We start from the raw sequence: 27,670 nt of genomic DNA on the forward strand, positions 1-27,670 counted from the left end.
TCAATCAGTATGAATTCTGTGATGTTTAATAAGGTGTGACTGTTGGCTAAAGGCCTTGCTACATTCTTTACATTGGTGAGATTTCTCTTCAGTATGGATTCTGTGATGTCGAGTAAGCTGTGGATAGTTCTTAAAGGCCTTGCCACATTCTTTACATTGGTAAGGTTTCTCTCCAGTATGAATTCTGATATGTTGAGTAAGGTATGAGGACCATTTAGAGGCCTTGCCACATTCTTTACATTGGTGAAGTTTCTCTCCAGTATGGATTCTGTGATGTTGAGTAGGTCTGAGTGCCATTTAAAGGCCTTGCCACATTCTTTACATTGGTAAGGTTTCTCTCCAGTATGAATTCTGTGATGTTGGTTAAGGTCTGAGAGCTGTTTAAAGGCCTTGCCATATTCTTTACATTGGTAAGGTTGCTCTCCAGTATGGATTCTGTGATGTCTACTAAGGACTGAGGGCTGGTTAAAGGCCTTGCCACATTCTTTACATTGGTAAGGTTTCTCTCCAGTATGGATTCTGTGATGTTCAGTAAGCTTTGAGTGATGGATAAAGGCCTTGCCACATTCTTGACATTTGTAAGGCTTCTCTCCAGTATGCATTCTGTGATGTTGAATAAGGGATGATTGCTGGCTAAAGGCCTTGCCACATTCTTGACATTTGTAAGGTTTTTCTCCAGTATGGATTCTGTGATGTCCAGTAAGATCTGAGGTGCAGGTAAAGGCCTTGCCACACTCTTTACATTGGTAAGGTTTTTCTCCAGTATGAATTCTGTGATGTTGATTAAGGTATGAGTGCCACTTAAAGGCTTTGCCACATTCTTTACATTGGTAAGATTTCTCTCTGGTATGGATTCTGTGATGTTCCTTAAGGTATGAGTGCCATTTAAAGGCCTTGCCACATTCTTTACATTGGTAAGGTTTCTCTCCGGTATGGATTCTGGAATGTCGATTAAAGCCTGAGGGCCAAAAAAAGGTCTTGCCACATTCTTTACATTGGTAAGGTCTCCCTCTAGTATGAATTCTGTGATGTTGAATAAGGCTTGAGGGCCAGTTAAAGGATTTGCCACATTGTTGACATTCCAAAGATTTGTCTCCAGCATGAATTCTGTGTTTAGTAAGAGGTGAGTCTTGGGTAAAGGCCATCCCACCTTTTTTAAGTTTGTAATGTTTCTCTCCAGTATGGATTTTCCTGTGTCCGTTTAGCGATGACCCATACTTAAAAGTTTTACCACATTCTTCACATTTGTAAGGTCTCTCTCCAGTATGCGCTAGGTGATTTTGAATTAGTGTTGAGTGCAAGTTGAAGGCTTTGCCACATTCCTTACAAATGTAACCTTTCTGTCCATCAAGGATTGTTGTGTTTATATTTAGTGTTGATGACTGACTAAACATGTTTCCATGTTCATTGCATGTGTATGGGTTTTTTCCCACGTGGCTCCTCTGATGACCACCAACATTGGAGGACTGGTTAAGAATTTTCCCACACTCAGTATATTCAGAAGGATTCTCTCCCAAATGTACTCTCTTCTGTCTAATAAGGTTTGAGCTTTGATAAAAGACTTCCCTACATTTAGTACAGTCACAATGGTTCCCTGGCAAAGGAGTCCGTAGATATTTATTAACATTTGAATCCTGGTTCAATATTTTCTCAGATTGACTGCAATGAGCAATTGTTTTCATTGAAAATGCTGTGGTTTTGTTGTAAGGTCGACTGCTCAGGGAAGGACCCCTCAAATGGATAACACTTACCATTTTTTTCTTCCCTTTTCAATCTCTGACTTTCAGAAATATTTGACTGAAAGGTTAATGCAATCCTATTGTCAAAATGGTGCAAAGAAGTATTTTCAGCATGGACTAGGTCACTTTCCAGATTCTCCAAATTTTTGTTCTGCAAATATGTCTGTTTGACCACTTGATTTGAGCCTTTGACTATAGAAGCAAACCGCCTTGCAGAAGTAGCCATCTTAGAAAGGGTGGTTTTCCAAAATGTTTTATATCCTTCACCGTTTCGGGCAGTGAGACTCGTATAATGGGCAGTTGTGTATGTTTGCATATGTGCTCCATGAGATCTTTGTTGCCTTTGTCTCTCCCCAACACTGTTCCAGTCTATCACTAAGCGTCCATTCTCACGGGCACAATGTTTACATCTATCCACTAACACTCTTTGGAAAGAAGTTTCTCTGTACATGTTTGGAAGGGGGCTCTGGGTATCATTTGAAGATACAGCTAATAGGTAATGGATAAAAGTAAAATCATCTCACTTTCTGCTGTCAGATAAATACAATTAATATTTCTTATACACAAAACTGAAATCAGAGAACTTTCACTTCAAGAAAAATGAATCATTAGTCTTTCTACCATACTCAGATTGTATTTGAATTTAATCCCAAATATGTTTTTATAAACTTACTGTTGGCATATTTTACAACATTGATGGTGTTTGTTTATTTAGAAATGAAAAGTTTTGGCATGCCTAGGTGGCTCAGAGTGTTGCACATCTGACTCTTGGTTTCAGCTGAGGTCATCGTCTCACCGTTTATGAGTTCCAGCCCCACATCCCGCTCTGCACTGACAGTGTGGAGCCTGCTTGGAATTCTCTTGTCTATCTTTTCCCTTCCTTCACTCTCTCTCTCTGTTTCTCAAAATACATGAAAAACAAACTTAAGAAAATGAAAGTTTTCTGCTTGCTTGATTCTAAAGAAATGATTACACCCTTAAATTCTGTGTAATAATGTCTTTTAAGTGCTTAATTCATAAGGGTTTTCATTAGAACTTTCCATGGTTGATATTAATTAATATACTTTACAATTTTACTGTCCATGAAGACATGCCAATAATTCCAAATGTTTGCTTTTTTCATGGGTACACAATCAGAGTTTAGTATTATAGCTAGAGGGGCATCTAGGTGGCTCAGTAGGTCCAGTATCCAACTTCAGCTCAGGCCATGGTTTCATGGTCCATGAGTGGGAGTCTCCCGTCGGGCTCTGTGCTGAGAGCTCACAGCCTGGAGCCTGCTTCAGATTCAGTGTCTCCCTCTCTTTCTGCCCCTCCCATGTTTGCTCGCTCTCTCTCTCTCTCTCTCTCTCTCTCTGTTTCTCTGTTCCTCCCCTCCTTGTGCTCTCTCTTCAAATAAAAAATAAAATTATAGATTTCCTTTAAATAATTCACCTTTTTTTATGTTGAAATTTTTGGCCTATATTTTGTCTTATTCTGGTTTTGCAATTCCATAATAATGTGCTTCCTTTTGTATGGGACTTTCCACAGCTTTATTTTTCAACCTCAGCTTTAGGTGTGGTTTTGTTTTTTACCTGTGTATTTTGTTATGGGGTGACAATTTTCAACTCATTACATTTTCAGAAAATATCAGTGTAACTCAAATATGAATCAGCTTTATGCCCTCTGCCAACAAAATTATCTAAGTATTTGCATGTAGAAATATTACACATGCTTACTTTGTGAATCATGCTGTGTATTTCTTTCCTGGGTTAGTGGTCAGTGAATGTTGTTTCATGTCTACGTGAGTTGTCATAATAATAGAATTAATTTCATTATCTATTTATTGGTGTACATATTTATTGTGTACATATTTTCATTGTGGTTTCCTTAGGGATTACTTAAAATATCTTAAAGGTATAACAAACCATTATATGTGCTGCTGGCAGAGAGCTTGACACAGGGCTTGAACTCACAAACTGTGAGACCATGACGTAAGCCAAAATCAAGGGCCAGACACATAACCAACTGAGCCGCCCTGATGCACCTATGTAGCTATAATATTAAACTGTGACTGTGTACTCATAAAAGAAAAGGAACATTTTGAATTATTGGCATGTCTTCATGGACAGTAAAATTGTAATGTATATTCACTAAAATCAAAAGCTCTAATGAAAATTCTTATGAATGAAGCAGTTAAAAGGCATGAAAAAGTGTATTATGTTAATAGATATCTCCATTTACACAGAATTTAAGGGTATAATCCATCCATAGAATCAAGCATACAAAAACCTTTCCCTTCTTTTAAGTTTTATTAAGTATATGGAGAGAGAGAGAGAGAGAGAGAGAGAGAGAGAGGGAGGGAGTAGGAGGGACAGAGAGAGAGGGAGAAAATCCCAAGCAGGCTCCACACTGTCAGGGCAGAGCTGGATACAGGGCTAGAACTCACAAACTACGAAGTGGTCATGAACTGAACTGAAATCAAGAGTCAGATGCTCAACCCTCTGAGCCACACAGGTGTCCCAAAAACTTTCATTTCTAAATAAGCAAACACCATCAGCATTGTAAATAGGCCAACAAGCACTTTATTTAAAAACAAACAAAAAACAACCTTTTTATATTGAATTCAGATACATTCTGAGGAAAGTAGAAAAGACTGATTCATGTTTCCTGAAGCAAAATTACATTTATAACCAAAACTTTTTTTCTAAATATAAGAAATTCACTAATCATCTACCTCATTTCTTTTTTTTTTTTTTTAATTTTTTTTTTCAACGTTTTATTTATTTTTGGGACAGAGAGAGACAGAGCATGAACGGGGGAGGGGCAGAGAGAGAGGGAGACACAGAATTGGAAACAGGCTCCAGGCTCTGAGCCATCAGCCCAGAGCCCGACGCGGGGCTCGAACTCACGGACCGCGAGATCGTGACCTGGCTGAAGTCGGACGCTTAACCGACTGCGCCACCCAGGCGCCCCAACATCTACCTCATTTCTTATGGAGCATACATCCATGTCATATCAGAACTTTTAATCTAGGAGTACCTAGGTGGCTCAGTCAGTTAAGCATAAGACTTCGGCTTAGGTCATGATCTCACAATTTGTGGGTTCAAGCCCCATGTCAGGCTCTGTGTGGACAGCTCAGAGCCTGGAGCCTGCTTCAGATTCTGTGTCTCCCGCTCTCTCTGCCCTCCCCTACTCACTCTCTCTTTCAAAAATAAACAATAAAGGGACGCCTGGGTGGCTCAGTCAGTTAAGCAGCCAACTTCAGCTCAGGTCATGATCTCGCAGTCCGAGAGTTCGAGCCCCACGTAGGGCTCTGTGCTGACCGCTCAGAGCCTGGAGCCTGTTTCGGATTCTGTGTCTCCCTCTCTCTCTCTGACCCTCCCCTATTCATGCTCTGTCTCTCTCTGTCTCAAAAATAAATAAACGTTAAAAAAATTTTTTTAAAAATAAACATTAAAAAAAAAGTAAAAAATTTTTTGATCCAATAAATCATAAAGTAATCTCAAATATAACTACTCAGAAAGTGAAAACATATATGACAAAGTCACAGGAACTTCATATTATACAAGACAAAATTATGAAATGATTCAATTATTAAGAAATAATGTAACAATTGAGATTTATTATAGGTTGTGAGTTTTAAATTCTAAATGTCCTATCTCCCCTATGGCATTAATTCATGTAGGAATTCTAGGAAAATAATAGGTGCTTGAAATGATTTCACCATTAAGGAATGGAACACGTAGAATAGAAATCTCTTATTTTAGTTAATACCAAACAACTGAACTTTTTTTAAGGTTTTGTTTTGTTTTGTTTTGTTTTTGAGAGAGAGATAAAGACCAAGTAGGGGAAGAGCAGAGAGAGAGAGGGAGACCAAATTCCAAGCTTGCTCTGTGCTGTCATCACAGAGGCCTATGCTGGCTCCAAACTCACTGTCTGTGAGATCATGACTTCAGCTGAAGTCAGATGCTTAACCAATTGATCCAACCATGCGCCCTCAAAACTGAACTTTTGAAGTAAAATAAAGGGTTATATTTTCTCATTTTAGGGAGGTGCTTTATTATCTGATGAAATGAGTGGGTGTCAATTTAGTACGATTAAGATGAAAGCATCCATAATATCAGAAAACAGATAACATGTGATATCTGTCCCCATTGTTTCCGGGATTTCTGCACCAACCCCCAATATGTCCATCAGTACCCCGACACACTTCTCACACAAGGCAAATACTCAGAAATGTATTAACATAGACTTCCTCAGAAATACAGAGATTCCCCCCCCGCCAAAGCATTGGACAACCAATCAATCAGATTACGGAGGCCCTCACTGTGGACGTGAAGGACCTACAGTGGAACTGAAGGACAATCCTTAGAGAATGTAAGAGCATGATGTGTTGGAAAGCAAAAGTCCACTGTGAGAGGAAGAGACATGAAATCGGCCTTTTAAAACTAATTTCAATTCAAGGAGGGCTCCTCAATCCAGGTTTTAAGGTCAGTCTTCATCCTTCACATTTGGACCTCACCTTTGTCATCTGCTCCATTCATTCCCACCTACCTGGGTGTGTAGCTACTGTCTCCTTTCTCTTCCGTTCCCAGAACTCCTTTTTAAGTTCTAAAAAGAGGACCAGGTCCGGCTTTGTCACAAGACCTGGATGCTAGAAAAAAGGAATAGGAGTATTGCTGGAGATTCTACCTTTCAATCCAGTATTGGACTCAGTAGAGAGGACATTGTGCAATTCTGGAAAATGCCCAATAGCCCCTTTAGAACACCCAGGATGGTTCCCAAGGTTCACATCTTGATCTCTACTTCCCAGTATTACACTACCATAACAAGTAGAGATTGGTATTGAAGATGGAAATACCATTTTATGTCACTCAATGTTTAGAATTGTCATTAATCTAAAAAATGATGATGTTAATCTAAGGAAGGGAAAACTAACTTTGAAAGAAACATCATGAAGATATTTCTTTACATCTACAAACTCATAATTATTTCCCTTATGTAGGGATTTGAATCCCAGTCATGCAAAGAGGAAGATTCCAAGAGACAGTCTTCAAAGGAAGGAACAAAACCTGAGTGTGGTTTGGGAAATCTGGAGGGTGTTATCCTCACCCAAGAAGAGGAGGTATCCATAGGTCTCTAACATCACATCCCTGTACAGTTCTCGCTGACTCTGATTCAGGCATCCCTACTCCTCCAGAGAGAATACTACAGCCACATCCCTGAAGGTCAGCAGTCCCTGCAATAAATACGCAGTTACCAAGTGGACACATGAGGAGTTCAAATGGTCCCTAAGATGCAAGAGGGAGTTCATGTCACAGCCGCAACCCACGATCTGACATTCCACTGCTTACCTGCATTCGCTCACTGACCTTATCCCTCAGTTTACTTAACCTCTTCTTTCCACCTTACCTTTTACTTCAGGCAAAACACCCCATGGGCATACTGTCCTGTGGTGGAAACAGAAAGTATCCAACAAAGGTAATGACTGCCCTGAGGAAGAGCTTCCATTGTCTCAATTTGACCTTAACCCCTGGCTCACATCTATGCAGATGAACATTAGAGTAAGCATGAAGTGAGAACAGTTACCTATATCTCATTATATATATTTTTAAGTTTATTCCCTGAGAGAGAGAGAGAGCACCAGTATGGGTGGGGCAGAGAGAAGAAATCCCACCAGGCTCCATGCTCAGCATGGAGCTTGACTTGGGGTTTGATCTTAAGACTATGAGATCATGACTTGAGCCTAAATCAAAAGTCGGAAGCTCAAGGGACTGGGACACCCAGGAGCTCCCTTTTACCTCATTATAATACTAAAATCTCCACCCAAGGAGGAGTATAAACCTCATTTACTATGCAGCATACAGTGAATGTATAGAACTGTTTTTTTAAGGCTCGTGTGCAACCTTATCCCCAGTCTCCTTTGATAAATATCCACCCTAACCCTAAATAAAAGGAAAGCATTCCAGGGTGCATGGGTGGCTCTGTTGCTGAAGCATCCGACTATTGGTTTCAGCTCAGGTCATGATCTCACAGTTTCTGAGTTCAAACCCTGCATCAGACTCTGCGTTGACAGCACGGAGCCTGCTTGGAATTCTCTCTCTCTCCCTCTCTCTCTGCCCCTCCTCCACTCAGTCTGTCTCTGAAAATAAATAAATTTAAACAAATTTTTTTTTCATTTTTTTTAACATTTATTTATTTTTTTTTGAGAGAGAGAGACAGAGCATGAACAGGGGAGGGGCAGAGAGAGAGAGGGAGACACAGAATCTGAAACAGGCTCCAGGCTCTGAGCTGTCAGCACAGAGCCCGACGCGGGGCTCGAACTCACGGACCATGAGATCATGACCTGAGCCGAAGTCAGACACTTAACCGACCAAGCCACCCAGGCACCCCAACAAATTTTTTTTTTAAAAAGGAAATTATTCTCCTTTCCTCTGTGTCTCTGCTTTGGAAATTATTCCCTGTGATCTCCTTATTTCCTGTAAATCAATTTTCCTTTGTCTGACATCCCCACTTGGCACAGTTTTTTTGTGATTCACCAAGGACTGTATTCCTGTTTGTTCAGTTATATTAGGAGAACTGGTTCCTGCTTAGATGAGTTTCTTGCTTTCTGCAGTAAGAGAATTTGGAACACAGTATTATGCTCTAATATATTCTTTAACTTTGAGGTATGAACCATTATAAATATTGTGTTTATTCAAGAGAATTTGTAAAACGAAGGCATCAACACAGGCATACAAATTTTGGAATCCTGTATTTCCATCATACAGTACATGTGGTGCCTATTTCCTAATGGGAAGTTTTGGTGAGTTACAAATGTACTTAGCATCTTCTAATGTGAATTATAATTTCACAACAGTGCATTTGAGATCTTGTTAAAATGAGGGTACTGTTCAGGAGTTATAGCATGGGGTAGGTGTCTGCATTTCTAACAAGGCATTAGTCTATGGGCCAAGGGATACATATTCCAATAATGAAATAGAACTCAAATTCAAGAACTGTTGGAGGACGTGGAATTGAGTGGGTTTTACAGCAATTACAAGTTCTACTAAAATAGCAAGAAAGGTGACAAGGCTTTCCAAGGATTTCCTGGTTAGTAGAGAGCATTAAACAGTTTCTCATAAATTCATGGAAAATAAATAATAATAATCTAAGATAAGAAACACATTATTCTTCTATTTTTGGTGAATATTTGTTAAGCACCCAGTACATGGTATGGATCAGATTTTAATCTAGGTTAACTGACCTAGAGTTGATCTAAAATGACACACAGGTCAATATACACAAGGACCCTAAATCAATGTTCATAACAGGTGTTAAACCCTGAGAAAACTGATGGAAAGAAGATATGGACACAAAATTCATCTATATTTATACATTCCATGCACACATCCATACGTTTTGAAAGTAGTTATAACATTAAACATGGTAGAATAGAATATTATCAGGGTGACTGAAAAAGTTTTCAAGAGCAGTACCTGGATGGCTTAGTACCTTAGGTTTCCAACTCTTGATTTCAGTTCATGTCATGATCTCAGGGTTCCTGAGTTCAAGCCTCACCTCAGGCTCTGTGCTGACAGTGTGGCTTGCCTGGAATTCTGTCTCTCCCTCTCTTTCTCTGCCCCTCCTTGTCTCTCTCAAAACTTAAAAAAAAAAAAAAAAAAGCCAAACAAACAAAAAACACTTCGATGACCTGAAACTTCTCAATCTAGTCGTAGGTGATAATGCTTAAGTCTTTTACTCACACTATCAACACAAACACATAGAATGATATGAATATAACAGTTTTTCTTTCTGAGTCTACTATGACGGATACAAACAGAAACATGTTCCCCTTCACCATAGAAGGCTGACCTAGAGCCTGCATAGTTTGGATGAGCATCAAATGCAGACTGGTTCCTGCATTCAATTTTTCTTTTTCCATGTTTATTTATATTGTGAGAGAGAGCATGGGCAAACATGGTGTAAAAAGGGGAGAGGCAGAGAGAGGGAGAGACTCTAAACCTGCTCCTGGCTGTGACTGAGCCACGCAGGTGCCTCTGGGTGCTGGATTTTTTAAAGGGTCACATGAGTGCTAGTGTGTCTCATCAATTGTTAATATTGAACTGAATGATAAGCATCAGAGAAATCGTGCAGAAGTAGTTTTACAAGTAGAAATTTAAAGAAAGTTTTATGATTGAACACTGTGTACTTACCCTCCCCCATGAACATACAAGCTTCATGCAGCCAAAGTACATTTCTTTCTGCCCATGGGTCCTGCCCCTGTCCTATTTCAGTAAATCCCGTCTTGTACCATACAGTACCTCAAAAATAGTATCTTGACCATAGTACTCAATGATCTCGTAATATAATAGTCCTTGGAAACCTTTTTTTATATTTTATTTTGTTTTAGATTTTTAATTTATTTATTCTTTATCAAAAGAGAGAGAGGGCACAAGTAAGGGAGGGTGAAAAGAGAGAGGGGGAGAGAGAAAGAGTTGTGGGACTCAAACTCATGAACTGTGAGTTGAATCAGATACTTAATCAAGTGAGCCACCCAGGCATCTCAAAAGGCTTTTTTCAATTTAATGTCTATTTATTTTGAGAAAGAAAGAGTGCAGGGGAGTGACAGACACAGAGAATCCCAAGAGGGCTCCTGCTGTCAGCATGTGGCCTAACATGGGGCTCTATCTCATGAACCTCGAGATCATGATCTGCACCGAAATCAAGAGTGGAGACTTCATCGACTGAGCCACCCAGGCGCCCCTCATTGAAAGGTTTTGTTTCAATCATCACTTGTGCTCTATGGTATTTCGGGATTTTAAGTCACTCAAACATATTAATTATGTCATTCTTTTCTTTCTGAAAACACAAACAAGTAAATAGAAGAGTATGTCTGTGTCATGACTATGCAGTGAAATAAAAACCTACGGGATGAAGGTCTGATTGATTTAGAACCTCTACTCCCATAAGTCATTACATCTACTACACAAGTCAAGGGACTTCATTGCTCAGTAGAAATTGATGTGAGGTGGGCCAGGAGTAAATAAATGCTCAAGAAACTATTCTTGAGACCTTTTTGGTGAAGGAGGCTGATCTTATTAAAGCACAGGGACGGGACATGTGGGAAGAATGAGCTGCAGTGTGATTGTGAGGAGACATTCATTATATACTTGAAGTTGGGGGGGTTGGAATAAAGATTCTGAAGGGATTTCGTAGGTTAAAGAGGACACACGGGATCCCGGAAGTCTGGCTATTGTCAAGGGAAGCTTGCTTTTCCCCTCTAGAAAAGCATTAACATTAAAGCCGTTGTAAATTCCTTGAGGAATATCTTCCTCTTCCAGTCTTAAGTATTTCTCAGTGGGTTGTAAGTTGTAAGACAATTTAATTTTACCTACATTTCTTTTGCCTTTGTTTTCCTCACAGAAACTGCAAGGGAGGGGTGCCTGGGTCCTTAGTCAGTTAAGCGTTTGACTCTTCAGCTCAGGTCAAGGACTCATGGTTTTGTGAGTTTGAGCCCTGAGTCATGCTCTGCACAGACCCTGTGGAGCCCGCTTGGGATTCATGGTTTCTCTGCAACTCCAATCCTCCTGCTCTCTCTGGGTCTCTCAAAATATATAAACTTAAAAAAAAAAAAAAAGGAAAGAGAAACTAAAAGAAAGTTTCCATTTTAAATGTGATGGTGTCTTGGGGCACCTGGGGGCTCACTCGGTTGAGCCTGACTTCAGCTCAGGTCATGATCTCACAACTCTGTGAGTTCGAGCCCCACATTGGGCTCTGTGCTGATGGCTCGGGGCCTGGACCCTGCTTCAGGTTCTGTGTCTTCCTCTCTCTCTGCCCCTCCCCCACTCACATTCTGTCTCTGTCTCTCTCAAAAATATATAAACATTAAAAAAAAATTAAATATGATGTTGTCTGGAAGTCACTCAGGGAATCTGCCTAAAATCATTACAACTGATAAGAAGGAATAATATGAACGTTATAGGGAGGAAATCTGTCACAGAGCACAAAGTCAAGTAAAAGAAGGTAATAATGGCTGGAAGGAAACAAATTGTTATCAGTGCCTAAGGCACACCTCAGGACACAGGATCACCGTGTGTTCTTGTGACCCCAAACAGTAAATCAGAATATAAACAATTTTGAAGATACAATGGATTTATACAGCCTTCAGTCACATATAGTCTCCATGTCCTGTAATATCTAGACTATTTTACAGTATGTTTTCCACATCCTAATGACCAGGAACATTCCAGATTATTCTGTGCCTCATATCTATCTGATGTATTTTGCATTTTCATAATCGTACTCTACCCGGAGCAGAGAAACCATCCAGATCAGACCTAAATGGGAACGGTTTTCCTTGAGTGCTGTCCCAGGACCAGACCCCATCAGCAACAGGAAACCTGGACTCAACACTCTCCTCTCTGGATATGTCACAAAGGGAATATTTTCATTACTTGCAGGAATTTAATTCAAAGTGACAACTGTTGATGTCCTACTGGAAACCAGGTTGGAGAGAAGGGAGCAAAGTCTCTGGGATATAGGGGAGGAGTGTTCTAAAGACATAACCTAGAATATCATTTTTTTTTTAACTTTTATTTATTTTTGAGACAGAGAGAGAGAGAGCATGAACGGGGGAGGGTCAGAGAGAGAGGGAGACTCAGAATCTGACACAGGCTCCGGGCTCTGAGCAGTCAGCACAGAGCCCGACGCGGGGCTCAAACTCACGGACCGCGAGATCAGGCCCTGAGCTGAAGTCGGCCGCTTAACCGACTGAGCCACCCAGGCGCCCCTAGAATATCATTTCTGAGAAGCTTAAAACGTAGGTGAAAACTTAAAGTAGAACCATCAGAACTAAAAAAAAAAAAAAAAAAAAAAAAAAATCATTGCGTTTTTGTTTTTTTTTTTTAATTTCTCTTAGAGAGAGAGGATCAATGTAAATGGAAGACAGGGACACAGGGACAGAGAGGAAATCTTAAGTAGGCTCAAAACTCAGAAGGAACCCCGACTCAGGGCTGGATCACAGGTCCCTGGGATCATGACCTGAGCCCAAATCAAGAGTCTGATGCTCAAATGGCTGAAGACACCCAGGTGCCCTGCAATTTCTACACGCCCGGAATTCAGGAGAAAAAGATCACAGGTCCTCCGGCCTGGGGCGCAAGGCTTACCTGAGAACTGGCCATTTTTTCTTTCACCTCCTCTTCAAGATTTCTTTCTCAGAAGATCTTTGTGGAGAAAACACAGCACAAGTAGGAGAAAATGTCGGTAAAGACACCAACACTGCCTCTTCACTTCCTGTAAACTGATCGCCTGCAGGCAGGGCTTTGAAATGCAAAAAAGGCCCAAGTTCCTAGTCCTTTGTGTCAGGAGCTATTCAGAAACTGTCAGCTCCCACTTGGAGACCAATCACTGTTTCCCTTCTCTGCTTTCAGGGGCCCTCCCCTCCCACAGGAGCCCACAAATTCTGCTTGAGCATAGAAAAATGTTCCTACGCAGACCTGACACTCCCCAACTCCTGTACAGGAGACCCTATTACCTCCCCTTGAGGAAAAGCCTGCACTCAACTCTCATATATTATTGGGAAGCCTTCCTTCTCAACCCTGGGCCTCACTTAGAATTATAATAGGAGGGGCACCTGTGTAGCTCAGTAGGTCCAGGGTCCGACCTCAGCTCAGGTCATGATCTCACGGTCTGTGCGTTCCAGCCCCATGTCGGCCGCTGTGCTGACAGCTCAGCGCCTGAAGCCTGCCTCACATTCTGTGCCTCCCTCTCTCTCTGCCCCAACGCACTCGCATTCTGTCTCTGTCTGTCTCAAAAATAAGTAAACATTAAAAAAAAAAAAAAAGAATTATAATAGGAAAAGATAGAATTCAGAAGGCAGAAAGGGAAAGACAGGACCTGAGGTCCCTGGGTGGGGAAAAACACTTTTTTTCCAAAACACTGGAACAATGCTGGGAGTGTCTGACCACAGCAAACCCCCTCAGGTGTAAGGTTCCTCTTAAAGATGTAACACATATCACCGACTTCCCTTCAGGTTCCCCTCAGGAATTTGACAGAAGACCCAACTTAGTGGTAGACCATAAAACGTATGACCCACAAGGAACTGTGGGGCCTCACCATCCCGAGTACAATGGGAATGAGGCAATCAGGAATGGAAAACCCAACACCTAGAGTTAGCAAGCCAATATGAGTAGGTGGTGAAAGGAAATAGGGGAAAGGGAAGGTGGGAGAGACCGAATCCTCACAAAACAAAGATCCTTGCCTATTGTCTCAGGTTTTCATCCTCAGACGCCCCTCTCTGAACAAAGATCCTTGCCTATTGTCTCAGGTTTTCATCCTCAGACGCCCCTCTCTGTACAGCGAGCTTTCCTACCACTCTCCCTCTCTTAGACACTAATCACCTCCGCCTGTGGGGCATTTGTTCCCACCTCTTCATTCTTTGAAGCGGGGAGAGCAGGAATCCCTGGTGTTGAGGTCAAAAATCCTGCACCTGAATCCCCTGGAGCATTTCCCTGAAACTACACTGTGGTTTCCACCCACCCAGTTGAGGGAATGTGAGGGGGAGGGCAGCAGCAATGATCCCTCTTGAAACTCCACAGGTGATCCTACTGGGAAGCATTTGGGGAGAAGATCAGCAAAGCACAGTCACCCAGGCTAGGGATGTTGTCCAGATTAAAATCCATGCCTTCTCCACTGACCAGAGTTTGTGGAGATTTACACATTCTCCCTCTTTCTGCTACACACAGGGAGACACACTTCCAAATGGAACTTACCCTGATACATGCAAATGTCTGTTACAAAGGAAACCTGTCCTGGGTTTCAGAGCTTTTCCTTGGTCTGTTTCAAATAATCCTTCTGGCAAAGAGACATAATTAGACTTGATGAGCTGCTGTCCTTCAGGAGGAAAGTTTATTTCCCTAAGTCACTGCCAGGTAGTTTTCCAAATGCAATATATATATTTTAATGTTTATTTATTTCTGAGAGAGAGGCACAGAACATGAGCAGGGGAGGCACAGAGAAAGAGGGAGACATGGAATCTGAAGCAGGTTCCAGGCTCTGAGCTGTCAGCACCCAGCCCAACACATGGATCCAACCCTCCAAACCATGAAACCATGACCTGAGCCGAAGTCAGACACTTAACTGGGCCACCAAGGTGCCCCAGAAATTCATATTTATTGAGAGGTATCATGATTCATGCACTGATAATGAATGCACGACAATCTAATTGCTTTATGGTAGCCTAGTACAATCAATACAATGGCTTCAAGGTAGACCAGCCTGTACACAAATGAGTGGCTCCTCATAAAATTGTTACAAATCTTGGGGCGCCTGGGTGGCGCAGTCGGTTAAGCGTCCGACTTCAGCCAGGTCACGATCTTGCGGTCCGTGAGTTCGAGCCCCGCGTCGGGCTCTGTGCTGATGGCTCAGAGCCTGGAGCCTGCTTTGGATTCTGTGTCTCCCTCTCTCTCTGCCCCTCCCCCATTCATGCTCTCTCTCTGTCCCAAAAATAAAAAACGTTAAAAAAAAAAAAATTGTTACAAATCTGACCTTTCTGTCCAGTGTAGGTAGTCTTATCCATTTTCAGTCTTGATGATTGACTAAGCATGTTCCCAGGTTCATGACATGTGTATGGGTTTTTTTTCCCACAGGAATCCTCTGAGGATCACCATCATTGGAGGATAGGTTAGGAATTTTCCCACATTCATTATATTTGTAAGGATTCTCTCCTAAATATATACTCTGCTGTATACTAAGGTTGGAGCTTTGATAAAATACTTCCCTACATTTATTACAGTCATAATGGTTCTCTAGAAGATGAGTCTTCAGATGTTTATTAATGTTTGAACGCTGCTTAAATATTTTCTCAGACTGACTGCATTGAGGAATCCTGTTTTCATTGAAAGTGTTGTGGTTTTGTTTTAAGGTTGACTGCTCAGTGAAGACCTCTCAACGGGATACCACCTACCACTTTTTTTGATTTTTAAATCTCTGATTTTCAGAAATATTTGATTGAAAGGTGAATGCAATCCTGTTGTCAAAAGGGTACAAATAAGTATTTTCAGCATAGACTAGGTCACCTTCCACGTTTTCCAAATTTTTGTTCTGCAAATATGTATGTTTGACCATTTGATTTGAGCCTTTGCTTATAGAAACACACCGCTTTGCAGTAGTGTAGTTAGAAAGGGGGGTTCTAAAGTGTTTATATCCTTCACCATTTTGTGCAGTGAGACTCTTATTATGGGTAATTGTCTCCCTTTGGATATGTCCTTCATGATAGCTTTGATGCCCTTCACCGTCCCCAACACTGTTCCAGTCTCTCATTAAGCATACTTTCTCAAGGTCACTATGTTTATGTCTACCTACTGACAGTCTTTGGAAACAAGTATCTATGCACATCTTTGGGAGGAGGCTCTGGGTGCCATTTGAAGATACAGCTGAAAGATAACGAATAAAAGTAAAATCAATCCACTACTGTCAGATGAATACAGTTAAAATTTCTGATACACAAAACTAAAATCAGATAGCTTCAACTTAAGGACAAATGAATCATTAGTTCTTATACTTCACTCAGAGTGTATCTGAATTTCATCTCTCAGTTTTTGTTTTAGTTTTTTTGATATATAGTCGTTGTTGGCACATTTTACAACTTTGGTGGTATTTGTTTATTAAGAAATGAAATGCTCAGGGGATTGAGCATCAGACTCTTGATTTCAGCTCAGGTGGCCATCTCATGATTTGTGAGTTAAAGCCCCATGTCTGGCTCTGCACTGACAGAGTGGAGCCTGCTTGGGATTCTCTTGCTTCCTCTCTGCCCTTCTGCCACTTTCTCTCTCTCTCTCTCTCTCTCAAAATACACTTCTAATACAAACTTAAAAATAATAAAATGAAAACTTTTTGTTTGCTAGATTCTAAAGGATGGGTGATACCCTTAAATTCTGTGGAATAGGACGGAACTATTAACATAATTCATTTCTTAAGGTCTTTTAAGTGCTTAATTCATAAAAGTTTTCATGAGAGCTTTCCATGGGAGATTTTAATGAATATTTCTTACACCTTTATTGTCCATGAACACATGCCAATAATTCAAAATGTTCCTTTCTTCATGGGTACACAGTCACACTTTAAAATTATACATACACAGGGTCACTCGGGTGTCTCAGTTGCTTCACCATCCAACTCCTGATTTCAACTCAGGTCATGATCTCATGGTTGGGATTCTCTCTCTCTCCTATTCTCCCTGATCCTCCCCTCCTTGTGCTCTGTCTCTTTCAAAATCAGTAAACTTTAAAATCAAATTATAGTAGGTGTCCTTTAAATAATTCATCTTTCTTATGTAGAATTTTTTGGGTTATATTTTCTCTTATTCTGGTTTGCAACCTTTTGTATAGAAATTTCCACAGCATTATTTAGGTGTGGTTTTGTTTTTACCTGTATGTTTTGTTATAGAGTGACAATTTTCAACTCATTACATTTTTGGACAATGTGAGTGTAACTCAAATATGAATTGGTTTTCTTCCCTTTGCCATTAAAAGTATCTATGTGTTTGTCTGTAGAAATATTACCCATGCGTCCTTTGTGACTCACCTTGTGTATTTCTTCCCTTGCTTAGTGGTCAGTGAATGTTGTATTATGTCTACGGGAATTGTTAGAATAATAGAATCCATTACATCATCTATTTATTGGTGAATGTATTATCAGTAGGTATTTTCATTGTGGTTCCCTTAGAGATTACTTAAAACATCTTAAAGGTATAACAACTATTATATGTGTCACTAGCCCCATGTCAGTCTGAGCCATTGTAGTTGGATGACATTCCACTGAAGCTGATCCACAGCTGGCAGAAAACTCAGTCCTGCTTGAGCTCCATGATGTGTTCTACTCTGAGGATTGTGCAAAGTACTGATTAGTTGAGGAGCAGTTCACCAGTCATAGGCAGTGAGTATTTCTGCCTCAAACAGTCCACCTAGTTTTTAGGCTAGATGCCCCTCTCTTAATGCACAGCTCACGTAGCATCTTTTTCCCCATCTGGTGGGGAGCAGAAAGAGGATGTCTGTCCATTGTAGAGACTGACACCATGAAGTTGGGAACCAGGCTGTGCTCACATTTAACACTGGCACAAGTGACAATAACGATGCATTTTGGGGTAGCTGTTGTTTTGTGTTCTGCTATACCATGAAAAGGCCAATGTGTACTTTGTAGAAAGGAAGATGTATATTTTCTAGTATGCATACAGTGAGTATATAGATGCCCATGTCAGATAAAATGGCTCATATACCCTATGGTGCACTCTGGCTTCTCCGTTTCTTCCCTGTGGTATTGTCTACCTGCAGCCATGTGTTCACAGTTGCTCTCTCATGGCCACAGATGCGTGCCCCGCCATCAGCTATCAGACTGTGTTCCATGCAGCAAGGAGGGAGTATAAATCAGATGGGACTTCGGGAATTTATTTTGCAACCACTCCTGTTTCATTCAGGGAAGGCCATCCTTTTCAAGGCCCCTCTCTCTTCATCTCATGGACCTGAACGTTGGCAAACCACAACTCTAACTAAGAACGTATCTGTAACACAGGTGGATACGTGAGATGGTTGGGAATGGCCAGTGTAACCTGAAGTGCTTCAAGGCATCTGACGCTAAGGACATCATGCCTTGCACTGGAATCAGATGTCATGAAAAATCCCCTGAAATTTAGAGTATGCCTACCCAGATTCACAAGAATTTATCATGTATGCAAATGGGGTGCTAATTCTCTCTAGCTGAGTACAAACAACTAATTAAGAGTGTAATTATTTATTGTGTTATAGGACAAGTCATGAAATGCAGATCAGAGTAAGAATGTTGCCATATTCAACTCCATTATAAAATATAACATCTATTAATGTGTGGCCATATGTGTTTCATATCTTACTTGATGAAATATTTGAATAAATTCCAATTCATGTAAATTGTATTATTTGATGAAAGAATCTGAGGACTAGTGTATTTTTGGGTGATTCCAGCATGCTCAATGAAGAACATGAGACCTGGAAGATGTGAAAACTGAACCAGACTATGTTAGAGTCAGACTTATTTATGAATAAAGCAAATGTGTATGTTGTGTGTGTGTGTGTGTGTGTGTGTGTGTGTAACACCACTAACATCACCACAAACACACAAGGTTTCTAAGAGTGACTTTAAATTTTTTTTAACGTTTATTCATTTTTTTTAAAATTTTTTTTTCAACGTTTATTTTATTTTTGGGACAGAGAGAGACAGAGCATGAACGGGGGAGGGGCAGAGAGAGAGGGAGACACAGAATCGGAAACAGGCTCCAGGCTCTGAGCCATCAGCCCAGAGCCTGACGCGGGGCTCGAACTCACGGACCGCGAGATCGTGACCTGGCTGAAGTCGGACGCTTAACCGACTGCGCCACCCAGGCGCCCCACGTTTATTCATTTTTTGATAGAGACAGAGCATGAGTGGGGGAGGGGCAGAGAGACAGAGGGAGACACAGAATCCAAAGGAGGCTCCTGGCTCTGAACTGACAGCACAGAGCCCGATGTGTGGCTCAAACGCACAGACTGTCAGATCATGACTGATGCCCAACCGACGGAGCCACCCAGGCACTCCTAAGAGTGACCTTTAATGTGTATAACTCAGGGATGACCTTTGATTTAGTTACTGCAGAGACTGTCAAATTTATTTTGAATCAGATTTACCTGAAGCACTTATAAAATATCAGATTTCTAGGTCTCTTCCCATGTTACCATTTCAATACTTCTGCGCTGTAACTCCCCAATTTTCCTTTCTCACACGTTCTCAGGTGATGCCTAAGGGCCATGTTTTGGAACCTACTTGGAGAATAAGCATCTGGGGGCATATTTATGGTTGTCATCTTCATAAAAATGTCATCTTCAATAAAAATATTATCCCATGGTGGTGCCTGAATGGTTCAGTTGGTTAAGTGTTCGACTTCGGCTCAGGTCATGATCTCGTGGTTTGTGAGTATAAGCTCCTCATCAGGCTCTGCACTGAGCATGGAGCCTGCTTCACATCCTCTATCTCCTAGTCTTTCCACCCCTCTCCAGCTTCTACTTGCTCTTTCTCTCTCAAAAATAAACATTCAAAAAAAAAAACCACTGTTAACATCTAAAAAAAGATCATCACTGTTAACATCAGTGAAAAGCAATCAGATTTGTTCAAGTGCATAAAATCATAAGGGTTAAAATCTTTACCATAAAGCATTAATAACAGTGAACCATACATTTTAAGGGCTATAGAATGACTTTAGACTTTGGTGAATAGTGTAGTTTGGATTTCATTTTTCATGGAGTGCATAGCCCACAACTTATGTTTCCCTGCTGTTTTCACTGTTTTTGAATATAAATATTGAACCATGGAAAATGACAGCTGTGTATTGAGAGTGGAAATGATCTTCCCTGGTCCAGATATTCACTGGAAACCTGCAGGATTTCTTTTTTTTTAATGTTTATTTTTGAGACAGAGAGAGACAGAGCATGAATGGGGGAGGGTCAGAGCGAGAGAGGGAGACACAAAATCTGAAACAGGCTCCAGGCTCTGAGCTGTCAGCACAGAGTCTGACATGGGGCTCGAACTCACAGACCGTGAGATCATGACCTGAGCCAAAGTCGGACACTTGATCGGCTGAGACACCCAGGCGCCCCAGAAACCTGCAGGATTTCTAATGTCATCATTTTCCTTTACTGTAGTGGAACCAGGCAAGGTTGACAGGTTTTTCTTCTGTGGGACCTGGGACACCAAACGATTTATATGCACATGAAAACTTGGAAGCACAGAAGTGCTTATCAGCCTGGGTTTACAATAAACATCCTTGGCTAGTTTTAAGAACCAGCATCACCTGTGCCCCCTGCCAGAGTCTGTCTATTGGTCAGGGTGAGAGCATCGGTGCTGCTTTAACTACAAGCTCCAGGTGATTCTCAGGTGAGGCCATGGTGAAGCAGGAGGATTCGCAGCCATATTTGGGAGGGCCGTATTGGCCAGCCTTTCACTAGAAGAGATGTTGATAGTCATTCAACTATGTAAGCACATAAACAAGAAACTGTTGGAAAAAGGATGTTTTCTTTACAATTACCATGGTATATGATGCATTTTTGTTTTTGTGAAATCGATTTCTACTGGTGTGAAAATACCACCCTCGTGTAGCATTAAGAAAAGCAAGTTGAGAATAAGTTTGATGTGACAATATTTATATAAACATTGAACCAAGCACAAGGTATTTTAGCACCTGTATGTTACTCAATTTCAAGTGCAATTTCACATACACTCTGAATTTGCATAAGAGGGAGGATCCACCTCTACTTGAAAAATAGTTATCTCTGAAGGTCTAGCTATTTTTGATTGACAGGAATTACTGCTACTTTTTATTTAAATATTTTATAAGCATATACTTTATAATTTTCATATTATAATTCATGATATGCCTAAGGTAGTTGTTTTCTATCACTACCATAACCAGTCATCATGATTTTATGGGCAAATGTTCACACAATTGTGTTGTTAATAAGTGTGGAATTTCAGTGGACTTGGCTTTACTTTCTGTTCAGGGTCTTGTGAGGTTAAAAGTCAAGGTTTCATGAGGCAAATATATTCTGGGTCACCACCCTCATTCCCTTATCCTTATGTATGCACAACCACTAGTCTGCTTAAGTTTTTTTTCCTACTTTTATTCAGAAAGAAGTTGTACACCTTAGTCTAATATAATGTGTCACTTAAGGATTTGGTACATGTATATATTGCAAAGTATTTACCATAAATCTAGTTAACATCCATCACCTCACAGAAATTTCTTGGGTGTTTTAAGTTTTAGGAGCTACTCCCTTTAGCATCTTTCAAATAGGCAATACAGTATTGTGAATTAAAGCCAGCATATACCTTATATATACACCACATTATCTACTTTTCTGATGGGGCCACAAATGTTTTTCAAGTCTTGGCTTTTATGAATGTTACATTTTGTTGAGTTTTTACACACTTGAGATTTTTGTTTTGTACTTCTAATTGGCTTCTGGTTTTATGTCATTGTGTTTGAAAAAGATACATGATTTTTTTTTTTTTTAATTTTGTTCCTTTGGAGATAAACAGCACAAGAGTGAGCATACGAGCAGGGGAGGGACAGAAAGGGAGGGAGGGAGAGAGAATCCCAAGCAAGCTCCACACTGTGATTGTGGAGTCTGATGGGGGACTTAAACCCAAGAACTGTGAGATTGTGACTGGAGCCAAAGTCAAGAGTTGGACACTTTTGAGCCACCCAGGCACCCTGCTTCATTGGATTTCAATCTTAAATTTATTAAGATTGATTTTGTGACCCAGCATATAACATATACTAGAGAATGTTCCATATGTACATGAGAAGAACGTGTTTCTTTCACTTGTTGGATAGAATGTTGTAAGACACCTACTTAATGGCATTGAAGTCTGATATTATTTTCTGTCTGGACAATCTACTCATTATGGAAAGGTTCACTATTGAAGTCCCCTGCTAATAGATCTTGTCTTTTTCTCTATTCTTGTCTGTTAATAGTTGCTTTATATTTAGGTGCTTTTATGTGGGGCAGACAAATATTTACCAAAGTTCTATCCTTGTGTTGAATTGACTTTTATTTTCTATTACGTCTTTTCTTAAAAAAATTTTTTTTATGTTTATTTTTGAGAACAAGAGAGACAAAGCTTGAGTGGGTAGGGTCTGAGAGACAGGGAGACACAGAATCTGCAGCAGACTTCAGGCTCTGAGCTGTCAGCACAGAACCCGATGTGGGGCTCGAACTCACAGACCACGAGATCATGACCTGAGCAGAAGTAGGCAGCTTACCTGACTAAGCCACCCAAGTGCCCCTCTATTTATTCTTTTTTTAGGGAAAGCTTGTTATATTGCTTAAAAAAACTATAAAAGATATATATATCACCTTATATATATATACATATATATTTAACAAACAAAACTAGTTTTTAAAAATAAATAACTCTAATGTATCAAACTTTGACCACATCAACACAACTATCTGATGCACAAAAAGATTATTAAGTAGCTCAGGCAATAAACACAATTAAATGTCTTGTCAATGCAGACACTACATGAATATACAAATCTATTGGTTTAATGTAACACGGACAAATTCTAAATACATGCAAGGATGAAAGGATTCATGAAAGGATTCATGTTTTCTATTTGGTGAATACATATATAAAGTATAAAACCTTTAGTAACAAGTACTGCAGTTCTACAAAGTGTGAGCAAAGTAGAATCTCAGGTTTTCGTCTATCATTTCAGAAAGAACCCAACATGAAATAAATCCACTATCACAAGTATTGCAAAGGTGATCCATAAAAAGTGATGATTGGCAATTTCATACAAAGAAAAAATCCTCAGAGATGAATGTTAGGAATTTTAGAGTGATATTGTGGTAACCTGCCTGAAAGGACCAATAACTTATTTGAGGGCTTAAAACATCAGATAACAATGTAAATTAATTGACATGTGAGAGGAAAAAAATGCAGTGTATTACAGCAAGAAGTTAGCAAATGGAATACTGTGGAAAAGATTTATTAGCCTCTACAAGTTGGTTTTGAGAAACCATTGGCCACTTGTTACAGTAAAATTCCCAGATTTTCATTGCAACAGTTATTTTCCCCACACTCATCAAAACCTGGAAGCAATAGGTGTTTCTCAAAGTGTCATTCAGGGTTCTTTTTTCCCCCCCAAACCATCAAATCTCAGGAATAGGATTTTGAATATCAACTAGCCATTTAGGAGACTCCTAAGATACAGATGTTCATAAACATTACACAACCTACAGTTCAGGTACCTACACAAACACCACCACGAGTAGTGAGAAAATGTGTGGGTTTTCAAGGTGTTAAACACTATATGAGTTACATGAACACACTCTTGTTGGTGTCCCTCCCCCCCTCCCCCAAGAAAAATGGGTGAACACCTTACTGCCATTCTGCCAAACACCACATAACTAAAAACGCTGCATGAGGTGACCCCTCTATTTTGTAAGGACATGCACTGTGACTTCTTACAGTCTTGGGCTTAAAGTCTGTTTTGTCTGATGGAAGCATGGCTACTCCACATTCTTTTGTTTTCCATTGGCATGGAAGATCTTTTTCCACACCTGAGCTTTCAGCCTCAGTGTGTTCCTACAGCTGAAGTGAGTCTCTTGAAGGCAGCACATATCCTTAGTTTGTGTACTTCTTTCTTTTCAGCCAATATATCTTTTGGTTGGAGAATTTAGTCCCTTTATATTTAAAATAAGTATTGACATAGGTATGGATGGAGTTATTCTTGTCATTGTTTTCCATGTTTTTAGCTGTTGTAGAATTACTTGCCCCTTTCTTATCCATTTGGTCTTTTTCTTTGTGATTTGTTGATTTTCTAGTGGTGTACTTTGATTCCTTTCTCTTTATGTTTTGTGTATCTACTACAGGTTTTGCTTTGTGGTTACCAGGAGGCTTTAAGGAGACATCTTATAAAAATCTATTTTGTTTTGTTTTTTTTTTTTAATTTTTTTTTCAACGTTTATTTATTTTTGGGACAGAGAGAGACAGAGCATGAACGGGGGAGGGGCAGAGAGAGAGGGAGACACAGAATCGGAAACAGGCTCCAGGCTCTGAGCCATCAGCCCAGAGCCTGACGCGGGGCTCGAACTCACGGACCGCGAGATCGTGACCTGGCTGAAGTCGGACGCTTAACCGACTGCGCCACCCAGGCGCCCCAAAAATCTATTTTGTTAACACCTTAATTTTGCATACTAAAACTCTTTGAGACCTGAGGTAATTAAAAGATGTCAATGTACAATCCTATGCCATGTTAGGGAAGAGTTAGTTACTCTGTTTCTGATATCTGTGAAGGTTTCTTCCTTTCAACCACATCAACTGGTATTCTCTAGTTCTAACTATTGCTGGTAAGAAGTTGTCTCAGTATGTGCCTGGACTGCACAAAACCAATAACTATAACACTTTTTTTTATAACACTCAGAAACATTTTTAGTTTTAATAAATGTTCAAGAATGATGTTCTGAACACTCATTTCGTAATAACTTACATCAGTGTTAGAAACATAATGACCTCTCCAGTTAGGTTTGTTCATAGATTGTACATCATATTGTCCTTCATCTTACATGGAAAATCAGGTATGCAGGAGTCCCACCTAAGAGGGAAGGGCATCTGATATCTTTGATGCAGGAAGAATCAGCCACATACTTTCAACGTTTATTTATTTTTGGGACAGAGAGAGACAGAGCATGAACGGGGGAGGGGCAGAGAGAGGGAGACACAGAATCGGAAACAGGCTCCAGGCTCCGAGCCATCAGCCCAGAGCCCGACGCGGGGCTCGAACTCCCGGACCGCGAGATCGTGACCTGGCTGAAGTCGGACGCTTAACCGACTGCGCCACCCAGGCGCCCCGAATCAGCCACATACTTTCAACACCCACTAGGAATCAATGAATTTTGTGAAGTGATTTCAGAGCACAAATACATTAATACTTGTAGTCAACATCTTAAAAAGGGCCAAGGTAAAACAAAAGCACATTGAAATTACTTATTCCTACACAAAACACCGCCCCTTCTCTATTTTCAGGCATACCCACCTATTCGTTATCTAAGTGTTCAACTTTGTTTTATCCCACATGGTTAAGTATTTTTGTGGAGAATAAGGTCTGAATAGAGTGACCAATGTACTCCTTTCTAGTGTGAATTCTGTGACGTTTATTGACAGTTGATGTTCAGGTAATTAGATGACTAAATATTTATATCTTTCAGGTTACTTTCCTCTCTGTATGGTTTGTTTTCTAAAGTGTATATTCAAAAAAGACTTTCCTTATTCATACATTATCCCTGAGTATGCATTTGGGGATAGTGGGTCATGACTGAATTCCAGCTAACGATCAGCCACTCTCTTTACATTTTACAATTTCACTCCTGTATAATAACTGTGATGTTGAGGTAGTTGTGAGTTCCAGCTAGAGGTTTCCCACATTCATTACATTTGTAACGTCTCTCCACAATAGGAACTGTGATGATGAGTAAGGCTTGAGCAGTCTGAAACACTTTTTTACCACATTTGTTATCATTTTTCTCTGGAGTATGAATTCTGTGATGTTGAATGAGGTTTGAGTACTGATTAAAAGGCTTGCCAAATTCTTTGTATTGGTAAAATCATCTCCAGTATATATTCTCTGATGAAGAATCCAGGTTTAAGCATTGCTTTAATATCTTGCCACATTCCCAATGGGTATCATTACTCTTCAGTATGAATTATCTGATATGGAATAAGAGTTGAGGAGTCCTTAAAATTCTGTCACAATCTTAACATTTAGAAGCTTTGCTCTAGTATGAATTCTGTGTTAATAAGTCAAGGTTGAACAGTGATAAAACGTTTGTTTTCCCACATTGTTCATATTGGTAAGGTTTCTCTCCAGTATGAGTTTTGTAATGTCTGCTACGGGATGAGTGGTGGTTAAAGGTCTTGCCACATTCTTTACATTGGTAAGGTTTCTCTCCTCTATGAATTCTGTGATGTCTCTTAAGGGCTGATGGCCAGTTAAAGGCTTTGCCACATTCTGTACATGGGTAAGGTTTCTGTCCAGTATGAATTCCTTGATGTTCTCTAAGGGATGAGTGCTGGCTAAAGGTCTTGCCACATTCTTTACATTGGTAAGGTTTCTCTCCACTATGAATTCTGTGATGTCTTTTAAGGGCCGATTGCCAGTTAAAGGCTTTGCCGCATTCTTTACATTGGTAAGGTTTCTGTCCAGTATGAATTCCTTGATGTTCTCTAAGGGTTGAATGCTGGTTAAAGGTCTTGCCACATTCTTGACATTTGTGAGGTTTCTCTCCACTATGCATTCTGTGATGTACATTAAGATATGCCTGGCGGTAAAAGGCCTTGCCACATTCTTGACATTTGTAAGGTTTCACTCCAATATGAATTCTGTGATGTTGTGTATAGTTTGAGATGTAGCTAAAAGCCTTGCCACATTCTTTACATTCATAAGGTTTCTGTCCACTATGAATTCTGTGATGTACATTAAGATGTGCCTGGCGGGAAAAGGCCTTGCCACATTCTTTACATTGGTAAGGTTTCTCTCCACTATGAATTCTTTGATGTGTCTTAAGAGCTGAGTGCCAGTTAAAGGCTTTACCACATTCTTTACATTTGTAAGGTTTCACTCCAGTATGAATTCCACGATGTTGTGTAAAGGTTGAGAAGTACCTAAAGGCCTTGCCACATTCATTACATTGGTAAAGTTTCTCTCCAGTATGAATTCTGTGATGGTTGGTAAGGCTTGAGAGGTGGGTAAAGGCCTTGCCACACTCTTTACATTTGTAATGTTTCTCTCCAGTATGAATTCTGTGATGTACCCTAAGGGATGCAGGCCAGTTAAAGGTCTTGCCACATTCTTTGCATTGGTAAGGTTTCTCTCCAGTATGAATTCTGTGATGTGGAATAAAGTCTGAGGACCTGTTAAAGGACTTGCCACATTGTTGGCATTTGTAAGGTTTCTCCTCAGTACGAATTTTTTGATGTTCAGACGGTTGTGAATGAATAAAGGCCTTACCACATTCCTTACGCTTGTAAGGTGTCTCTCGAGTATGAATTCTTTGATGTCTTGTAAGGGATGAGTGCCGGTTAAAGGCTTTGCCACATTCGTTACATTGGTAAGGTTTCACTCCACTATGAATTCTGTGATGTTCTGTAAAGGTTGAGAGCCGTTTAAAGACATGGCCACATTCCTTACATTGGAAAGGTTTCTCTCCAATATGAGTTAACTTATGTTGAGTAAGGGTTGAGCAGAATTTAAAGGTCTTGCCACATTCTTCACATTTGTAAGGTTTCTGTCCAGTATGTATTTGTTGGTGGTCAAAGGCTTTTCCAAATTCGTTACCTATATAACTTTCCTCTCCAGTACCAGTTGTCTTATGTGTGCTTAGTCTTGATGAATGACTAAACAT

At 40.2% G+C, this 27,670-nt stretch overlaps 1 pseudogene; it reads right to left on the minus strand.

Moving 5' to 3' along the window:
• LOC124511668 (zinc finger protein 208-like) lies at positions 1 to 27,670 on the minus strand (annotated as a pseudogene).

Source organism: Lynx rufus, unplaced genomic scaffold (assembly GCF_022079265.1).
Source record: "Lynx rufus isolate CCGP_SWC_20201006 ecotype Redwood Valley unplaced genomic scaffold, mLynRuf1.p SCAF_16, whole genome shotgun sequence".
Taxonomy (NCBI): domain Eukaryota; kingdom Metazoa; phylum Chordata; class Mammalia; order Carnivora; family Felidae; genus Lynx; species Lynx rufus.